Genomic DNA, 19,856 nt, shown 5'->3' with positions numbered 1-19,856 from the left:
CTCCCTCCTTCCTGACGTTTTTCCTTTCTCTGTTTTCTTTCTGCTTTAGGCTCAAGTGGATTAACTACTTCTGAGCATTAGAGACTGAGATGAATCCTCCCGAAGAAATCTCATCACAGATGGTTCGGAGCTGCACTGATTAGAATGCTTACTGTTCCAGCACTAGGACACGTTTAGAGGTGAGAAAGATAAAAAACATTTCTTTCTTAAGCTGAGGATTTCCCAGAAGGTAATAGGAAAAGAGTCTAAATCAAGGTTAAAAAATGAATACATTATCTGTTTGATGTTTACCCATTGGCAGGTCTTATAAGTTAAGAAGAAAGTAATATCTTTGAGGGGGTTCACATTTAAAATCAGTTATGAGCAAAATCCGATGGCATTGAGTGTTTGCATTAGATAAGCTCCCCAAAGCCTAATTCTCAAAGTCAAAGATTTTATATTTCCATTACTTTTCCTTTCGACCATTCTACTAATGTGATGAAAGTGTACTGGATTCACAAAGAGGTTCTGGACAGCTGCTTATTAACTTTGCAACCTTGGGCATTTCACAGAAACCTTGCGGCTGCCCTGTTTATTTGCAAAGTGAGAGAGTTAATGCCACGTATCGGCATCCTTTCTCTCTTCTGGTCCTACTGTTCCTGTCCTGTCCTGTCCTGAGTCCTCAGTATTGCTCTCCAAAGCAGTTAAAAAATAATAATAAATCCTTCCTCCAGGATCCCCATCTCCAGTCAACAGTTTCCACCGTCCTGAAATTATTTTTTTGTAAAATGAAAATGTGATATCAAAAAACACTCTTTGGGGTGCCTGGATGTCTGCTGCCAAGGCCGTTAAGAGGCAAATGTACTTCTGGGTCAACGACCTTGAAGGCTGTGGGATCCTGCTGACATAGGTACAACTGGAAGGAGAGGTGTTCTATCCCTATTGGCCTATGTGCGAGTGAAAAATAAACCATTATGATGTTATACCATGGAGCACTGGGGGCTTCTTTGTTATCACAGCACATCATGGCATAGCCCGACTGATAAAGTTGCCAATATTTTAAAATTAAGAAGTTTCACGTAAAAATCATGAATCCTAGTTTTATTTGGAAAAACTAGAACATTTCTGATGGTGGGTTTGGACCCTTGAATAGCAGCAATCTACTGTACCTTGTGTTCAGCTGGAACACGTGTGATCTCTTACCCACCACTGCCTTTCCCTTCTGCCTCTCTTGTTGCCATTATCTGCCCAACTATTGTTCTGTGTATTTGAGTTTGCAACCCCTGGTCTACAAAATATAATTCCAACCAATGTAGCATAACAGGCCCTTCCTGACTTGAGCTCACTTGTCCTTACGATCTTGCACCAAAATGCACTGGTAACGTTGCATTTGAAGTTGCTCAGAGATTTCATTGCCTTCCATGCCTCTAATATTTTGGGTATTTTGGTCTCTTGGCATCTACGGTCCTTGCCGCATTGTTAATTTGGCGGATACTTCTCCATTTTTCAATATCCAACTCCTGTCTTACCTCTTTGGGGAATCTTTCCCATGCCTTTTTAGCACTTCTCCCAAGCGGAACGATTTCTCCATGTTAACACTTACCCTCTTGTCTTTCTTATGTATGTTCTAATTCCCAAACCCAAGCACAGTGGCTGGCACAGAGCAGGTGCGTAGCCCATGCTAACAGGGTAGTTGCTGAAGTATGGCATTTGTTTTTCAAGTTTCGGAGCAGCGCATGCACAGGGTGATGATTCAAATAGCACAGAAAAGCTCATGGCGGAAGAAATGCTCCCCTGTCCCCGCTCTTAATGCCGCTAATCAGAAACAGCCTCTTTTTCATACCGTTTCTGCTTTATTTATTCCATTGTTGTTCTCCATTACTCTAAGCACCACATTTGAAACTGTATTTCTTGATTTATTGTCTTCCTCCCATCTCACCCACCTCTCCCCAGCATCTCAGACTACTGCTGCTAGCTTTACACTCTGCCAGTTGCCTTTAAAACTCTCATCGTAAGCGTTAAGTTCTGTTTTCTGTTCCTCTCAATAGTGTCTCTTAAATTTAGCCTCTTCTTTCCTTTCTGCCACATCCCCCTCTTGCCCCCATAGCCTCATTCTGTAGACATCACTGGCTGTCAAGGATGTTCATATCGAGACTGTACTTTCACCCTAATCGGATCTTCTCTGATTTATGTATTCATTTGGTTCAATACCTTTGTCCTTACTGCACAGCCAGATGCCCCTCCCCGACACCTTCCAACCTCTCCCTTCGCACCCCTGCCCCACGCTACCTTCCCAGCAGACCCATTTCTGACAAAAGCAAGGAACAACCCTCTTCTGCTCTGAAGGCTTCCAGCCCAATCTGTTTTCCTCTCCTCGCGAGCCTACTCATTCTGTTATTTCCTAAATCATCATGAAAGCAGGGCAGCTGAGAGCTGAGTCAGGGACTGTCCCAGGCACTCTGCGTGCGAAAAGAAATATGTCTTATAAGCTAAGTAAATCAGGAGTCAACATTTTTCTTTATAGACACAGATTAGACTTAATGGGCTGAATTAGTAAATCCAGAAAGGGACCTGTCCGAGAGCCAAGTCCATCATCTTTATAACAGTGTGGTGTTTTGAGAGCATAACTCTATAGTCCTTACAACTCAGCACTGTCAGGATCACTGAGGAGGCAGCCACTGTGAGAGAGGGATGGGTAATTTTTTTCCACTTCGGTTTTTACAGTGCAATTAGCCCAGCCGTGGAAGGTTGAAGTCTTGGATTCCTGATCCAGAACTATCAATTCTTTGGCTGGACTAATCAAACAAATGGGCTTAATCTCTGTCTGAACTCCTCCATCACTTCCTAGGTCATTACCAACTCTAGTTGACAGAGATGTCACTCCCCTGGTGAAGATTCTTTGGACTCCTTACTCATTTCTGCTGTCGCAGTCGCCTCTGGGTACCATAGATGAAGGGGCTCTGGTGACTTTCTGAATGAGTATTGTTGTTTAATCTACCTAGCACTTATCCCCCCTCCTTTCAGCAACCTAACTCTGATTTTTCATGGAAACACACTCTACCTATCCACATATGTGACATTGGTGTGGCTCACCTCAACCTCCAGTTCTGGATAAGCATGTGACTCAGCCTTGGCTAAGGGGCACACGCCACCATTCTGGCCACCAGATCAAGCTCCAAATGGGCATGAACAAGTCCAAGTGACTCATACTATCTTTCAGGTGTGCTCTGGGAGAGAACTCTTAGAATAGAACCAGTACTGAGACTACCGAGTTGAAAAATGGGTTAAAAACCATGCTCTCATGTCATCTCTTGACTTGAATTCTCTTGAAAGCACAGCCTAAGATGAGAACTTAGGTTCAGGGAGTTTATTTGGGGAGGTTCTTCCAGGAAGGAGTGAGGAAGTAGGGAGAGTGGGAATGAGGAAAAGGAGAGCCAGTGTAAAGGTGTGTTTTCGTGTTTCGAGAAACATCTATTGAGGATGTCCTTAATCCCACGGGAGAGATACAAAGACAATTCCCCCTCAAAGAAACTCTGGGTATTATTTTACATATAGTGATGCCTATGGTTGCTGTAGTCAGTTTGTGGTCAGCATGCTACTGAAGCTCACAGAGGGAGGACAGAGTTAGGAAATCCAAGAAAATTGGAGTGAAGTCATGCCAGAGCCTTGACACTTGGTGTCTGCTCACTTCTGGACGAATTGTTACATGACATAGTCACATTTTGCTGTTGGTTAAGCTGGCCTATATTGGGGTTCTTGCTACTCTATAGCCAAAATTATCTTGACTGATGTGCTTACTACTGAATGTATTAGAATGAGGAGGGACGAAGAGAAGTTAGGGCAACCATGAAGTTTTGACCTTGGTGGCTGGGCCGATGATGAAGCCGTTCACTGAGACAAGGAACACTCTAAGAGGCCCAGACTTGGAAAATGGATGATAACTTGAGTATTTAATATGTTGGACTTGAGATGCTTGCTTGACATTCACTTGGAGAAATCCAGGGAGCAATCTGACGTGTAGATGTGGATCTTTGGGTTTAGACAAGTTTAGGGTACCACGTACATGGGTGAGAGTTGAAATGTGTGATGACTCAGACCACGCACAGAGAGATGGCCAGGTGAGCAAAGAGACATAAATCAGCAGAGGAAATCAGAGTCCTTTTAAGTCATTAAGAAAAAAAAAAAAAAAGTTGATGTGCTTGGGGGAAAGTAATCCAAACTAGATGTATAAGGTGATAGACTCTAAGAAATGAGACTCATACTTCATTCCTTGAGGATTTCATCCCAGTGCACCACAGGTCAAAGTGGGCTCCAGTAAAGAGATAAAGCAGGAAATTATACCCACAATCTCTCCCAGGTTATGGGCTGTGCACTTTGCAGTTGGGTCTCAACAAGAGCGTAAGAGAACAGGAGGATACAATGAGAGAGAATGGACGTGCCCAGAGTCCTCACTCTCTGCCAGGGATCGCACGTACCATGTGCCATTTCACCTTGTGGCCCCCCTGTGGGATAGACACTGTTGTCGTATTCATTTCACAAGGGAAGCAAAGAGGCTCAGAGAACTTAAACAACTACCCACAGTCACGTGCCAGCAGGTGATAGGACCCACAACCCAGAACCCCAGTCTGCCTGATGCTAAAATCTTTGCTATCTCCACTACTGTATGTAGTCTCCATTAGGGATATACTGCATGTTCTTGTAGAATAGTAGTTTGTGTATATATTTACCTTCCTTGTAGGCTGCTGATGGCATATTTCAAACTTATTTTCTAATTATGAATTACATAAGCAACGTAGTATAGTGTATTAGGAGTAGATTTGCCTGTGAGGAAAAGAGAATATCTTTTGAATAAATGATAAATGTTGGCTAGATCATAGATTGATCTTTCATGATTGTGGTAACTCAGATTACTATTAAGCAGATAATTGCCTCCCTAACCCACTCACTGTGGGTAGAGTATATTTTCTACCCATTAATGTTGGGCTTGACCATATAACCTATTTTGATAAAGGGATGTTAATAGACATGAAACAAGCAAAGACTTAAGATGTCCTTATCGGGGGTGGGCTCCACCCCCTTGCACGTCTCACCATTACCATGAGGAAAATGGGCCCCTGGAAACCTGCTGGTCCCACATGAATGAGAGACACGTGGAGGGGTGTTGCTGCCACTGACCCATGACCAGCAGTGTGAAGCAGAGCCACCATAATTGCCTACAAAGCTGTGGTTGTGTGGATGGACACTTAACCATTCCACGCTACCGAGGTCTGGGGCCGTGTGCTAGGCAGCAGGAGCCAAATGATGCAATTATTATCAATATAAATGACATTTCTTGATCTGATGCATCCATTAATTCAAAATTTATTTGACAGTTACTGTAGTGGGACCCAAATACAAATGATGAAGACAATAGGCACAGCCATGTCATCATAGCTTAGTAGAGGAAAGAAGTATTTAAATAAAGCATTGCAACAATATATTGTTAGAATTCTGCAGGGGAATGATAGGAGGGTACAGAAACCATAGCACAGGCATCATCCCATTGTGGGTTTATGGTCAAGAGAGATTCCTGGAAGAAGCAACGTCTCATCTGTCACCTGAGAAGGAAGTGATATTAAAGTTAGTTGGGAGAGGAGGACACTTGGGAAGGAGAGAAGGTGGGGGGAAGAGAGGACGTTGCAGACGTCCTGCAGAAAAAAGGACGGCATGTGCAGTGTCCCAGGGGGGCAGAAAGAACAAAGACTATCAGGGAATGTGAAAGCTTTTCAATAAAATGGAGGCAAAAGGGATCAGAATGGATGGATGGCTGATCTCAGATCTCAGATCATGTAAGCACTGTAAGTCTTGTTAAGTCTTGTTAAGAAGTTTGGACTTTGGGGCACCTGGGTGGCTCAGTTAAGTGTCCAACTCTTGATTTCGGCTCACTTCATGACCTCAGAGTTCATGAGTTCGAGCCCTGCATCAAGCTCGGTGCTGACAGTGGGGAGCCTGCTTGGGATTCTCTCCCTGCCCCTCCCCTGCTTGCTCTCTCTCTTTCAAAATAAATAAGTAAACTTAAAAAACAAAAGTTTGGACTTCATGAAAAGAGAACTAGAGAAATTGTTTCATTAAACTTTAAAAAATCTGATTATTTTTCTCCTTCCAAAATTATAAATAACTTAGTTTATTCAAATAACACATTTTGGAAATTTTAGGGCAAAATAAAAAAAAAAATTAAAGATCTCTTCCAAAATCAACACACCCACTCTAATGATGAACCACTAGAGCATTTCTAATTAACCAAGAGCTCATTTTATGTTCCTGATCGGCACACTCGGAGAGCCATGTGGATAATTTAATGTGAGGGTGTGAATGTGTGCTTCCCTCTGCTCTTTATTTCATGCTTCAGACGTTGCCATGGGTAACCAAAATCTGTTCCAGAAATTGACAGTTAGTTCGTGCTTACACAAAGGCGGGCAAAGAAGAAGAAAATCTTTCACAGTCCATAATTTCCCCATGACCTGTCCTCCTGGAGTCTTCCCAGGTCCCAGTCATCCCACGAGCTTCTCCATCTGGAGACTATAAACTCCACAAGGGTAGGGACTCTCCTGTTCATTCCCTGAACCCCCAGGATATAACACGGTTCCTAGCACACAGTAGGAACTCAATGTATGTTTGTCGAATAGGTGAATAAATGGATGACTGATTGACTTGCTCATGCAAATCACAGTGAGCCAATCCAGGTAGGTTTCCTTTACTAGACTGAGAGTTTCTTGAGGTCATGAAGCAGGTGATGCCCTTTTGTATGCCTTCAGTACCTACCACTGTGCCTCCCAGGTCATAGATATGTGGCTAAAGTCTTACTGGATGGACGGGTGGGTGGGTGGGTGGATGGATGGATGGATGGATTGGTGAATGAATGAATGAATGAGCAAATGAATGAATGAATGAGGTGAATTGCAAGTACAGCATCTGCTAACCAGAAATAAGTTGGAGTCCAAAATATTAAGTATGAACACAGAAACAGATTCATTTAAGAAAAGTAGGTTAATAGCCAAGGCAGAGGTTGAAAGACATGAGAAGAACAAATGAAAAGGGGAAAAGTAAGTAACCCAAAACAAAGAGAGTGGAGGAGCATGCCTTGGCTTATTCTGTCCTGTACACCTGGGACAGTTTCAGCTCCTGAATGCCCTCAGGCCTTGTCTGTCTTCTCTGTTGAACTGTTCCTTCCTCAGTTCTTAAGACACGGCCTGGATACATCAGTGTGATGTTTAAATTCCTGTAATGATGAAGGTGATAATAATCACCTAGACTAAATTACTTTTCATTTTTCCCTCAAATCCACAGAAAAAGAGGGGAGGTGTGGACAGAACATGAGTGTTTCCCGCTTAATTTCTTTGATAGTGCTGAGCCAAGCCTTGCGCCTTGTAGGGAAAGAAGACCTGGTCTGATGACCTTGACGTTGCCTGTGGTTTTGTATAAGCGTTGAGCTCCTCGCCTTCTCCACACTGACTCTTTCAGAGAACCCAGCTGGATGGCACAACATTTCATCCGGGCACCCAGGAGGACCAGAAAGCCCCACTGCTGTGCCTGGGAAGACTCTGGCCGGCATGGTGGGGCCCCAGGGTATATACCCCTGTCCTGGATCACTGCGCCCCCTGGTGGGCTGATTGCAATTCTGGCAACGTGGTAGAGAGGAAACAAAAGTCCATGGAGGCATTCCTATGTCATCACTGGCTGGTGAAGGTCTTCTGGGTGCTTTGTGGCTTTCACATTATGAAGACTATGGATGAGGAAATGTCTCTGGTTATATTTATAGTGTGGACTGTGTGTTTACTTGTCCATCCTAATTCGAATAACAGACATTGCCTCACCCATGTGCTGCAACACCCGTCTTTCATTCACTCTGTAAACACTCATCGGGGGAGCATAGGTTTGTTCTAGGCTTCTCTAGTCCTGATGAGGTGCTCTGCAAATATCCCCAGCTGGAGATCCAACCTCCCTGAGAACTGGCCTGGTGGGGAAACAGTATCTTTCTCCCTATCTTCTACCCCAAACACTTACGGAGGGGTAGCTCTGGGCACAAAGGACTGGAGAGGATGCAAAATCTGTATTGAACATCTACATTGTGACAGGCATGTGCCCAATCACGTACTTTTTTCCCCAGCCAAACACCATAAGATAGATATTCTGGTTTGTTTTCCACAGCAGAAAATAGATGTTTGGGAATATTGCATAACTTGTCCAAGTTCATACATCCATTAAGTGGCTAAGTAGTAAAGGTAGGAATCACCCTTGGGTCTACTGACTCTTTCCTACACAGCTGGCTGTCCCCAGGGTGGCTCTAGCATCTCACTTCTCCTAAGGTGGTGGCAGGCTTCTCCTCCTGGAGAAAGCAGTCCAAATTCCAGCAACACCTAGATCTGGTGTCCACATTCTCCTGTTCTCCCCCTCTGCCTCCACTCACTACCCTCCCGAGCTTTCTCTCAGGAAGTCACGGCTGGACGTCACTGACACTTCGGTGCCATTAAAGTCACAGTGCCCCCCTCTGTTAGAAGATCTCAGTTCCCTGATAAGTTCCCTCTGTGGAAGGGAAATCTGTTCATAGTTCGGCAAATTTAAGGCAGTGTCTGGGAGGAGGGAGGGTTTTCTGAGAGGGCTCCACAAAGGTCATGACATTCTCTGCAAGGTCCCAGAAACCACACTACAGGCTCAGCTGTCATTCTACTCATACCTGACCAGTCCAACCAAGTGAAGATCATAAAATTAACAGTACAAAGGGTCTAATAGAGAGCTCCTTAGAGGCACCGAGAGGTTACAGATGCAGGTGATGATGGGAAGGGGAGACGGAGAGGCCAGGCAGTCGGGGACCTCAACTGTCCCATATGTAAGGCTGTCCCTGGGAGGTCCAGAGTCCAAACAACTCCCTTTCAGGGAGGAGGCACAGCAGGGTCAGGGAGGCACTTGGCATGTCTACTAACAGAATGGAGGTGAGTTGCCGGCGCCCCAGCTGGCAGGGGGTGGAGGGAGGGAGAACTGGTGGAAATGAAAGAAGGGTTGGAGGCAAGAGTCACATCCAAGCATCCAAGTCATGGGCCATACCTGAAATCTGATTGGGAGAGTAATGGAAAAGCATTTTTTTAAATTTTGTTTTAAGAATTGCTCAAATGTTTATTTTTGAGAGAGAGAGAAGGAGCTGGGGAGGGGCAGAGAGGGAAAGGGGACAAAGGATCTGAAGCAGCCTCCTCACAGCACAGAGCCCGATGTGGGGCTTGAACCCACGAACCGTGAGATCATGACCTGAGCCAAAGTCAGATACTTAACCGACTGAGCTTCCCAGGTGCCCCAGGAAATCATTTTAAATATGAGATTATTACTTGAGCATTAATATTATAATACAGCAGGATTTCTAAGGTTCTGAGCTAGTAAGGTTGCACAGGCAATAATTAGATAATAGCTCTGTAGGTTAAGCTCTCGTCAATGGGAGGAGTCTGGCTGAGCAAGGCTGGGTAATATGTAATATGCCCAGAAACCCCAGCCTAGAAGCTTCCAGTGGGCCTTCTCACCCCCTCCAGAACACAGAGCCTATTATCAGGCTCTCTGGGATCAATTCCTGCCTCCACCCCTTACTAGCTGTGTGACCTTGAACAAATTAATCAACCTCCCTGGGCTTCGCCTTCCTCATCTGTAAAAGGAGGATGATAATAATAGGATCTCACATTGTGATATGAGCATTTCACGAGTTATCATATATGCTCATAACAAAACCTGGCACATGGTAAGAGCTATGTGAGTGTTAGCTGTTAGTATGACTATTATCACATCAGATTTTCAGGGCCAACGGAGGAGACAGACATACAGGAGGACCTTTGTCCTCAATTTAGAGCTAAGGAGACATGATCTCACTTTGATTAAAAAAAAAATATATATATAAATATATATATATATATATATATATATATATGCACTCAGGTCCACAATACACCATGGAAGCAGTTATGCAAAGGTGACATCTGGATGTGCTTAAAGAGGGGACAGCACAGGACAAAGACAACAGCCCCAGGTGACCAGTAGGCAGAGGACCGGGAATTTGGCTCACGAGCAAGTCCTTCGTGCTTCTCAATTTGCATCCGTTTCTCTGCAGACTTGTGGTTTCTTCATCCACCGACCGTTGAGCGTTTTTGGCGAGTGCCCCAGCAGATCGCTCCTGCGGGTCTGCCTGGTCCACATCACATCACTTCTGCGGGCTGTCTGCGCAGGGGGTGGGGCGGGCCAGGCTGCGGCTGCTCTAGGGAGCCCAGGCGGAATGTGCAGGCTCAGGAGTCCCCGAGGTGTCCTCCTCTGAGCCTTGGTTTTCCCTTCTGTCAAGTGCTTGCCTCGCAGGACGGCTAGCTGTGAGGAATGAGTGTCACGACACGTGCGAAGTGCCCGCTGCGTCGCATCACGTGTGGTCAGTGTGTGGCCCTTCCCTTCTATCACCCATGGCCAAGTCCCAAATAAGGAACGGGCTGAAGGGGAGTCTTCTTCAGTCTCTAGAAGCTGCCACCCACTAACACTGATGGCAAAGATTCCAGAGTCATTGGGAAGATTTATTAATCCAAAAACCATTTATTGACCACTTACTTGCAATAGCTCCTTCATAGATTGAGTTCTCGCAACAGCCTTAACAGATAAGTGCTATTATTACCTCCATTTTCGGTGAGAAAACTGAGGCTCCGACAGGCAGAGCAAATTGGCCCAAGATTGGAATTTGGACGTGTCTGATTCTAAAAAGTTAGCTTCAGATTCGCTCCCTCCCGCGAGCCTTTGTGATTGCAACACGGGGCTATTGTAGTCGTGTTTACGTCCGGCAGCGCCTTACCTTTTGGGAAGCTGGTTTCTCTTCCTGTGTTACGTCCACTGTGAAGGTAGTGCCTCGTGGCAGGAGAAGGCCACCACCCAAGATAAAGCTGGGAAAGAGGCATATGATGCAGGACACTTTCCCAGTCACCCCGACACCCACCCGAGGGAGAAGGCCAAGTGGGGTTGTCAGATTTCAGGAACGAGAATACTGCATTTGGCATTTTATTGTTAGCCCTAAGGTGAGGGAAGCGGATGTGTTGGGCAGAGGATGGGTTCAGAGGGGAGTCAGGAAAGGGTCCACTTGTACCTGAGGACTCAGCATCCCTCGCTTGTCTGAACTCAGTCCGGGGTGGCCACATCAGGAGAGAAAACCCTGAGAAGGTGTAGGGAAAGCAGGAGGCACTGGTCTTAGGACCCCTGTCTCCATTAGAACTTTGGGACAAGACTCCTCACAGGGTACCAGCACACCAGCATGTGGCCCCGGGGCAGCTGGGCTGATGGCGAGGGCCCAGGAAGAGCCAGGAGGGGGCCAGAGGGAGCACTCCAGGGTTCCTCAGCTTCAGCCATGCAGAAGGGAGCACGCATCTCTGGTTGCTCCTGAGAAGACGAGGCACACGTTAGCTGAGGCTGGTGAGCCAGGAGCCATCCTGCACGAGGCCATCCTGCTGATGGCTGAGGCTGCTGGCCAAGGTCTGAGCCAAAGCTGAGGGGCAGAGTGGGGATGGGCTTAATGCAAAACAGGGGAGGAGAGAAGAAGGAGAGGAGGGGAGGGGAGGGGAGGGGAGGGGGGGGGAGGGGAGGGGGGGGGGGGGGGGGGGGGCGAAGAGACCAAGGGGAGGGAACAGAGAACCTCCTCACTGCCCTCTGTCTGCGTCGCCAGCCCCAGATCTTAGCAGCAAATGTCAGCCTTGTGATGAGCAGAGAAAGGGACCTCCCGAAATAGACTGTGAGGACCCCTAAAACCACAAGGCCCCACCCCAGGACCTGCGTTTCCTCTATCTAGGCCACCACTAAAATACTGACACTTTCTCTTCGCAAGACCCCAAAATGGCCAGGAGAAAAGGGGGAACTCAGAAAGACTGAGGAATTTTCTACAGCAGGGACATTTGAGAAAATTAGAGAATGAGATTACTGGCAAGTTCAAGTATGTGGAGCAAGCGTGTGTTTCCTCGACCCAGTGGGATGGAAAACCAGAGCAGAGGGGATCGGATGCAGAAAACAAAGATGCGTGTTGAACTCCCGGTTTGTAATGTGTTAACTTCCTGGCCCCACTACATGGGAATGAGGAAATACGTTCTTGGAAGAGTGAAAATGCCGTTCAAAATGACTGCATAGAAACTCAAATAATGGAGGTGCCGCTTGGTATCGTGACGGTAGATTGAGAATTGCGGTCCCCATAGCACCGCACTGCTCCCAGTGGCAAGGATAATACTCATCCTGCTCCGTAAAATTTCACTGGAAACCAGTCACAGGGCCACAGTGACACAGACAAAGGATTTTAAGCTGGCTGTTTTTATTTATTTTTTAAATGTTTATTTATTTTTGAGAGAGAGACAGACAGAGGGTGAGCAGGGGAGGGACAAAGAGAGAGAGGGAGACACAGAAGCCGAAGCAGGCTCCAGGCTCGGAGCCATCGGCACAGAGCCCAACGTGGGGCTTGGGCCCACGAACTGCGAGATCGTGACCTGAGCTGAAGTCAGACGCTTAACCGACTGAGCCACCCGGGTACCCCTAAACCAGCCCGTTTTAGATGGGAAGATTCCTGTGGGTTTAGTGGTCACCAGAATGTGAGGCCATGGGACATAGCCCGGAGAGCGTGATCAATAACAGCCAGCCTGCCAGCGTGCTGAAGAGCCTCTCGGCTGTGCTCAGGTGCAGCTAGCAAAACCCACCTGCCAAGGTTGCCTAGAGAAGATCAATGAAAGGGATGCGAGCAGGGACTCTGGGAGAGCTGGGGTTTGAACCCAGGCATTTTGGGGCCAGAGTCCACGTTCTTCACTGTTTTGTCCCACTGCCTTTCATCGCGTTGGGCACTCAGTAACCACGTATCACTTGAATGGATGTATGAGCGAAGAGGTGGATCTGAGTCGCTGGAAATGAATTACAAGATTCAGGGAGGGCCAAGCAAAGGAAGCAAGGGAAGGTGAGCATGCACAGCCGCTCTACCGGAGTCCACGCAAAATTCTGTTGGACGAGGAGGTGTGGCTCCACCCCTTTTTCTGTCTCCTACTCTTCCTGAATGCACCTGTTTTATCTTAATAAGGATGCTGTAAAGACATCTGACATATAAGCCCCCAAACTAGCGCTATGGTTCATCTGTGTCAAGAATAGTAATCTATCGGGGTGCCCGAGTGGCTCAGTGGGTTAAGCATTCAACTTCAGCTCAGGTCATGATCTCACAGTTTATGAGTTCCAGCCCCGCAACGGACTCTGTGCTCACAGCTCAGATGCTGGAGTCTGCTTTGAATTCTGTGTCTCCTTCTCTCTCTGCGCCCCCCTTCTCTTTCTCTCAAAAATAAACATTTAAAAAAAGAATGATAATTATCATAGATTTCATATCAGCTTCACTTCTGGTCTTGTGCAGGGTTGTGCCTCAGCCCTACCTGAGCTTCAGGTCACTGCCACATCCCAGCATGACTAGGATCCCACCCTGGGTTTCTTTGCCTTAAAGAGAAAGTCATAATAAAGTGGGGGCGGTGTTGATTATCCACACAAGACAGGTTAGATGGGGCTCAGCAAAGTCTCAAGGTGTGGGCTGGAGTCCTTCTGCGAAAAACCTCATGTCGTCCTCAAAATAACCACTGAGGTTGGCAGTATGATCATTGTAGCTTTTAGGATTGGGAAACTGAGGCTGAGAGAAATTACATAATTTGGACGACTTGGTAGAGCTTCCTAGTAGCAGGGTGGGACTTGGATGCAAGTTCTGCTGAGACACAGACCCAAACCCTTAATCTTTGTGTCATGCTCCCTCCCCATGAGGTCAACCTCGGGGCCATGTCCATACAACAGTTGAGCTGAATGACCTTGAACTTGAATTGACAGAGTGGAGTGAGAATTGGCTGAGCCTAAGAATTCTCTGATTTACAGTTTGCCCTTCAATATTCGTTCATCCTATTATTGTATTTGCTGCTAGTCATAAATTTATCAAATATGAGATATGGTATTTACATAGTTAAAAACCAATGCTCTTGTCCTCTTATTTGGTCCAAAAACATTCATATTTTACCCAAAGGAATGTAGTCAATCTTGTCCAGAGATGTTGACTCTAGATGTTCTTATCTTATCTTAAAACAACACACTTAATCACCTTCTGCACACAAACTTAGCATGGCAACCCGATCTAAGTAAAATTTAACTTTCTGTAGATTTTACCACACATCACCACTTTCCTACTCAAGAATGATTTCCAGCCATTTCTGTCTATTGAAGGAATGGTTGTTTGGATTTATTTCTAACATTTTTCATTTGAAACACCGTGATGGAAAAAATAGACTTCATTATACTCTGGGGTATGACATCAACCACAAAGACTGTCACTTAAGGTCAGGTTTCTGGGAGGAAGGGAGAGCCAAGATGGGTAGACTGGAGGTTTAGGACACTCAGCTGATTCTGGGGTTGTTGAGGGGGTGGGTGGGCCCAGTAGCAATGTCTCAGGGAAGCAGGAGAACTCCTCAGTGTAGGAGGTTGGATAGAATGAGCCCAGCCTGGCAACTGGGAATCTATGCTCCAAGCAAGGCAGGTAGGGGCATTATGCCCCTGATGGAGAACACAGGACAGTGTAGGCGCTATAGAGAGCGGAGGGGTAAGAGGCCAAGAAAGCAACAAATCAAGTTAGAAATGAAGTCACGGAAGCCAAGGGAAATGTTCAGGTGGCCAGTGCTTGGGGCAGACACACCACAAGAGTCCATGGGCCAAGCCAAAGTCACCAACCTGGCTTGAGGACAGTTATATAATTCTGGGATCCGTCTGTTGCAGGAGTGAGTTCACTGCCATCCTGTACACACTTTATTGGTCCAAGGACCAGCTGGGGCAGGTGCTGCAGGGGACAGGCCCTAGCTTCCTGTGGCTGGGTGAGGATGGGGGAGAGAGAAGTGACAGTGTCTCCACAGCTGGCCAGATCTGAGTTTCTGCACCTGATTCATTTTTGGTATGTTTTGCTTTCCCCGAGTCTGACGGCATCTTCCAATTTGAAATCCACCCAGTTGCCTAAGTAATGGATCCAGTTACCGTAACCATGTTACAGACCAAGTTAGGAGATGGTTCTACTTGTCTGCCCAGTTTAGGAATGCGGTCCACAAGAAATCATCTCACTCTTACCCAAAGTGTAACAGGGTGCAGGCATCAGCAGCAATGGCATCACCAGAGAGCTTGTTAGAAATGTCAAACCTCAGATCCTACCCTTGACCGGCCATATCAGAACCTACATTTAGCAACAGACCCAGGTGACTGAGGAGCACTGATCTGTCCCGCATTCTTTCATCACATTCTTCAGCCACACAGGATGGAGGAAAGTGCGTGGGTGGGAAGACTGGGTATGCAGTATAGTTGTCACTTATTTGGTAAATAACCTTGGGCAATTAACCTGCCTCGGTCTCGATATTCTCTTCTGTAAAATGGGCACAAGAGACTCCACTTCCTGTGGTCGTGAGGATGATTACAATGATATCTGTATAAAGTGACGTCCTATGGTGCCTAAGAAATGACAGAGGGTAGACAAGTGGGAGTGGCAGTACTGGTGATGCTGGAGCTGGTAATCCCCATCACCATCCACTGCAGCCGATAGGAGCTCTCCCTGAGGGGGTTCAGCCACAAGAGGAACTGAATGGGAGTGGGTGGGGAAGAGGGAGTATTTCGGGTGCATCCGATTTAGACAAAGGCTCTGTAAGCTTCTGACCAGCAGGAATCTCCCACTTCTGCCTTCCCCACCCTCTGTTCCCTGCTGGTGGACACTGATGTCATCAAAGCAGGTTCTGATTCCAGGTCAAGACTACATCCAGCAGTGAGGAAAGGGGTGTTCTAGAACCGGGGTAGCTGACTTCAGCCTGGGAGTTACTCTTCCTTGCCTTAGGCCACTTTGCCTCACACCATTAGGCTGCCATCTTGGATCTTTCTCTCTGAAACTCTGACTCAGTAGGTCTGGAATGGGGCCCAAGATTAAGCACACCTAACCTGCTTCAGGTAAAGCTGACACTGCCTGTCTATGGACCACATTTTGACCAGCACAGCCCTAGAAGACTCGGAGGAAGGTAGTCTGGGACCACAGATGAATTCTCCACTAGATGAAGAACTACTTAGTGTAGGTTATGGCTCATTTACATTTCCCCATGCCGTGCCCCTCCCCCCCCCCACACCTACCCACAGCCCAGTGACTGACACATACAGGGCTTCCGTGAGTATTTGGTGAATCAAAGAACCCCCACCAATCTCCAGCATTTCTGTTAGTCTTTACAGAACAGAAACTTACCCTACATCTTTTCCCAGAAGCTAGGACCTAGCCTCTTGCCCAGAGTATGAGTTTCCCAGAGCTGCTGTAACAAATCACCACACACTGTATGACTTCAAACAGTAGAAAGGTGTTCTGTCACAGTTCTGTCAGCAGTCTGAAATCAAGGTGTCAACCAACAAGCTGTGTTCCTTCCAAAGGCTCTAGAGGAGAGTCCTCCCTGGTGTCTTCCAATGGCTCCCAGATGTCCTTGGTGTTCCTTGGCTTGTAGCTGTACCTCTCTGGTGTCTGCCTCCATGTTAGCATGACCTCTCACCCGTGTCTGTACCTGTGTGTCCTGCCTTCCTCTTTTTTTTTTTTAATTTTTGATTATTTTTAAAAATGTTTTCTTTCCTCTTCTTATAAGGACACCAACCACTGGATTTAAGGCCCACATTAATCCAAGATGACTTCTCTTGAGGTTATATCTGTGTAGACCTGGTTTCCAAATTAGGTTTCTGAGGTTTCAGGTGGATTTGGATGGGGGCAGGGGGCACCATTCAACTCTCCACAGCCAGGCGGGCAGAGCTGACCCTTCTGATTGAACCAAGATACCTCTGCATTCTTTTTGCATATCCCCCTTTCCTCTACCAAGCTTCTGGCCTGCAAACAACATTTACCATTGATGCTGTGCGACTTCTGCTTTCTGTTTCCACCTGCCCTTCCCCACCATGTGCATTCTCATCTCTGTCTCCCAGGTGGTGAGTCTTAGATTTTGAAGTCGCACAATTTCTTGTACTTAATCTTCCTGCTTAACACCCTCCCGGCCCCCATCTCGGCTCTGATTCTCAAACTGGGACAAAAAGGGGATGATGTGGACCAGGGTATATGAAGTTTAAGGGAAAGAAGGGAAATGATGCTGGCTTGTAAATTTTTCTGAAAGATCCTGGTGGAAAACCAATTATGTTGGAGAGATTGATGACCGGCGCACAGGGTTTTTAAAGAACGAACATGAGAGTCTTCAAGTACCTTTCAAGCCTGTGTTATGCTGCTTGGGTTACTTCTTTCTGAGATTTCTCAAATGCGATTGTGCATTTCTATTCTGGGGCACTTTAGTGGGGTAGGGTAAGATTCTAGCTTTTAGAACAAGACCATCTTTGATGTGGCCCTGCCTACTGGTCTGGCTGGTAACCCTTTTCTACCCACCACCTGCCCAGCGCTCTATGTACCTGTGACTCGGATATCCTCAAGAAGCCCAGGCTCCTGTGAGCCCCTGTGCTCCTCTACACATGTACCGGCTGCCTGGGCAGCCCCTGTTCCTCGCCCATCCGACTGGCCCTTATTCATCTCATCAGGCTTTACTCAGGTCTCACCTCTTCCAGAAAAGTTCCTGGATTCTTCTGGGTGAAATTAAGCTCCCCTCTGTCGTGTTCCTCTTTTGCTGGCCTGTGACCTTGGGTACACCAGTGACTGAGTGCCCATCATCCATGCCGGTGTGGTCCTGTATTTTCTCTTGAGGACTGTGAACAGCATGGAACAATAAACACATTTCAGTTGTCATAATCTTCCCAGCATCTGACAGATGGCTTTGCATGGGGTTTGGCCTCAAGGTCTGAGTATGTACCAAGTGGAAGACTACATGATGGGTCAATGTATGGATGAAGGCCCCCAAATAGAGTCCTCAGGCATTTCCACTAAGATTCCTGTGTGTTTCCCACTGCCGCTGTGACACATTGCCACAAACTGGCGTAAGAGAATACAAGTTTATTCTCTTACAATTCTGGAAATATGAGTTTCACTGGGTCTCAAATCAGTATGTTGGCAGGTGCCCTTCCTTCTGGAGGCACTGGAGAGAACGCACTTCCTTGTCTTTCCTAGCTTCTAGACAGAGACTACATCCCTCGACTCAGAGCCCCTTCCCCCGTCTTCACATTCATCTCCCGGAGTCCCTCTTTCACTAATAAGGACTGTTGGAGTTATGTTGAACCTGAATAATCCAGGATAATTTACCCATCTCAATCATATCTGTAAAGTCCCTTTTGTCATGTAAGGTAATACATTCTCAGGTACTGGAGAGTAAGACCGGAAAATCTTTTGGATGTGGGGGGTGGGGGGGTGGGGTTATTAGGACCTGGATATCTCTGCACATCTGCAGGGGGAAGGCTTACTTTATTCTGCCTACCACAATGACCAGAGCTCAAAGTCCCCTCCGGAGCCCCCTCCAGCCAATGACATAAAAGGGGCCAGCTTGCCATTCTCCTGGGTGCAGGAGCTCCAACAGTGTATGAGAGCATCACAAGGGCTGGGCTTTGGTCTTCCTCTGGACCTGTGGCTCTGCCAAGACCTCCTTCCCAGCAGCTTCCTCTAACCGCACAAAGGAATGGGTCCCCAGGGATGCCACTCACCTGCTCACCAAATGTGCAAGGAAATGAGTTGCCGGCTCTGAAAATGAATAGCTCTGAAGGTGCAGGAACGTAATGTGTGGAGGCAGGATTGGACTTGGAAGGTGGTTCTGACAAAGGGAATATGTTCGCCAGTGTGGCAGCCGTGCTTCCAGGCAGTGGGATGGCGAGGCTCGGATGGCACGACTTCCCGCTCTCTGCTTTCGTGGAAAGGTGCCTGGGGGGTTGCCGCAGGCATCAGCCCTGTGCCAGGCACTGTTTGGGACAGATGAGCAGACAGAGAGACCGGGCACCCAGGGCCCTGCAGGGGACAAGGGTGACTATAGTAAGACCCGGAGAGTGCAAGGTGGGACTGAGATGGGACGGCTTTCAGGATGGGGAGGCTGAACCAGAGCTGAGGACATTCCTAGCTGGGGCATTAGCATGACCAGAGCCCTGGAGGGGAACTGTTTGATCGGAAGCAGGAAATAGCCCAGCGTCAGTGTCCGAAGGCAGAATTAGTGTGAGGAGTCCAGACAGAGAAGCAGCATGAAAAGTCACTCTCTAATGGTCAGTAATTCCTGCACGCCTGGGTGGCTCAGTCAGTTAAGCAACTGACTCTAGATTTCGGCTCAAGTCATGATCTCATGGTTCACGGGATCGAGCCCCGCATCAGGCTCTGTGCTAAAGGCATGGAGCCTGCTTCGTATTCTCTCTCTCCCTCTCTCTTTGCCCCTCTCTGTTCGCTCTCTCTCTCTCAAAATAAACAAATAAACTTCAAATGTGAAGAAATCTTTATAATAGTTGATATTCCCTGACTAGTGACCTGCAGGTGTTCAGAGAAAGCCCCTCACATAGGGTCACCTCTGACGTAGGTGAATTGATTTGAGGACTAAAAGAGAGAGATGTGTAAATGGCCACAGTCCCTGGCTTTAGCTCAATGCACTCACCTCTCCATCCTCAGGACCTTGCCCATGCTATTGCTTTGACATGGGCGCTCCCTACAGCCTCCGTTCTCATCCTGGCGACCATTTAATGGTAAATGTCCCCTCCCTAGAGAGGCATTGGGAGCTATCTTATTAAAATCGCCCATCCGCCTCACTTAGTCTCCATTCCAGAACTATGTGCATGTCTTTCCAAGTACACCTCGGGCTTGCATTTTTTTTTTTTTCTCAATCCCTTGGGCTTTGTCTGGGTCCCTTAGTGTATCCCTGTCCACAAAGACAAAGACCCTGTCCACTTCTGGGCCCCTG

General features: G+C 47.1%; 1 long non-coding RNA gene across 1 annotated transcript in view; it reads left to right on the top strand.

The window, feature by feature from the left end:
* The first annotated feature begins 53 nt into the window (after window positions 1–53).
* The window catches only part of LOC121043018 (uncharacterized), a 108,428-nt gene continuing 88,625 nt past the window's right edge, over window positions 54–19,856 (top strand). The window contains exon 1 of the long non-coding RNA XR_005796639.1: window positions 54–179. This is a non-coding gene — a long non-coding RNA (uncharacterized LOC121043018). The remainder of the gene's footprint in view (window positions 180–19,856) is intronic.

The sequence above is a fragment of the Herpailurus yagouaroundi genome, unplaced genomic scaffold, assembly GCF_014898765.1.
Source record: "Herpailurus yagouaroundi ecotype Mexico unplaced genomic scaffold, PumYag 186, whole genome shotgun sequence".
Taxonomy (NCBI): Eukaryota; Metazoa; Chordata; class Mammalia; order Carnivora; family Felidae; genus Herpailurus; species Herpailurus yagouaroundi.
The sequence above is the reverse complement of the archived record's forward strand: the minus strand, read 5'-3'. Positions and strand labels throughout refer to the sequence as shown.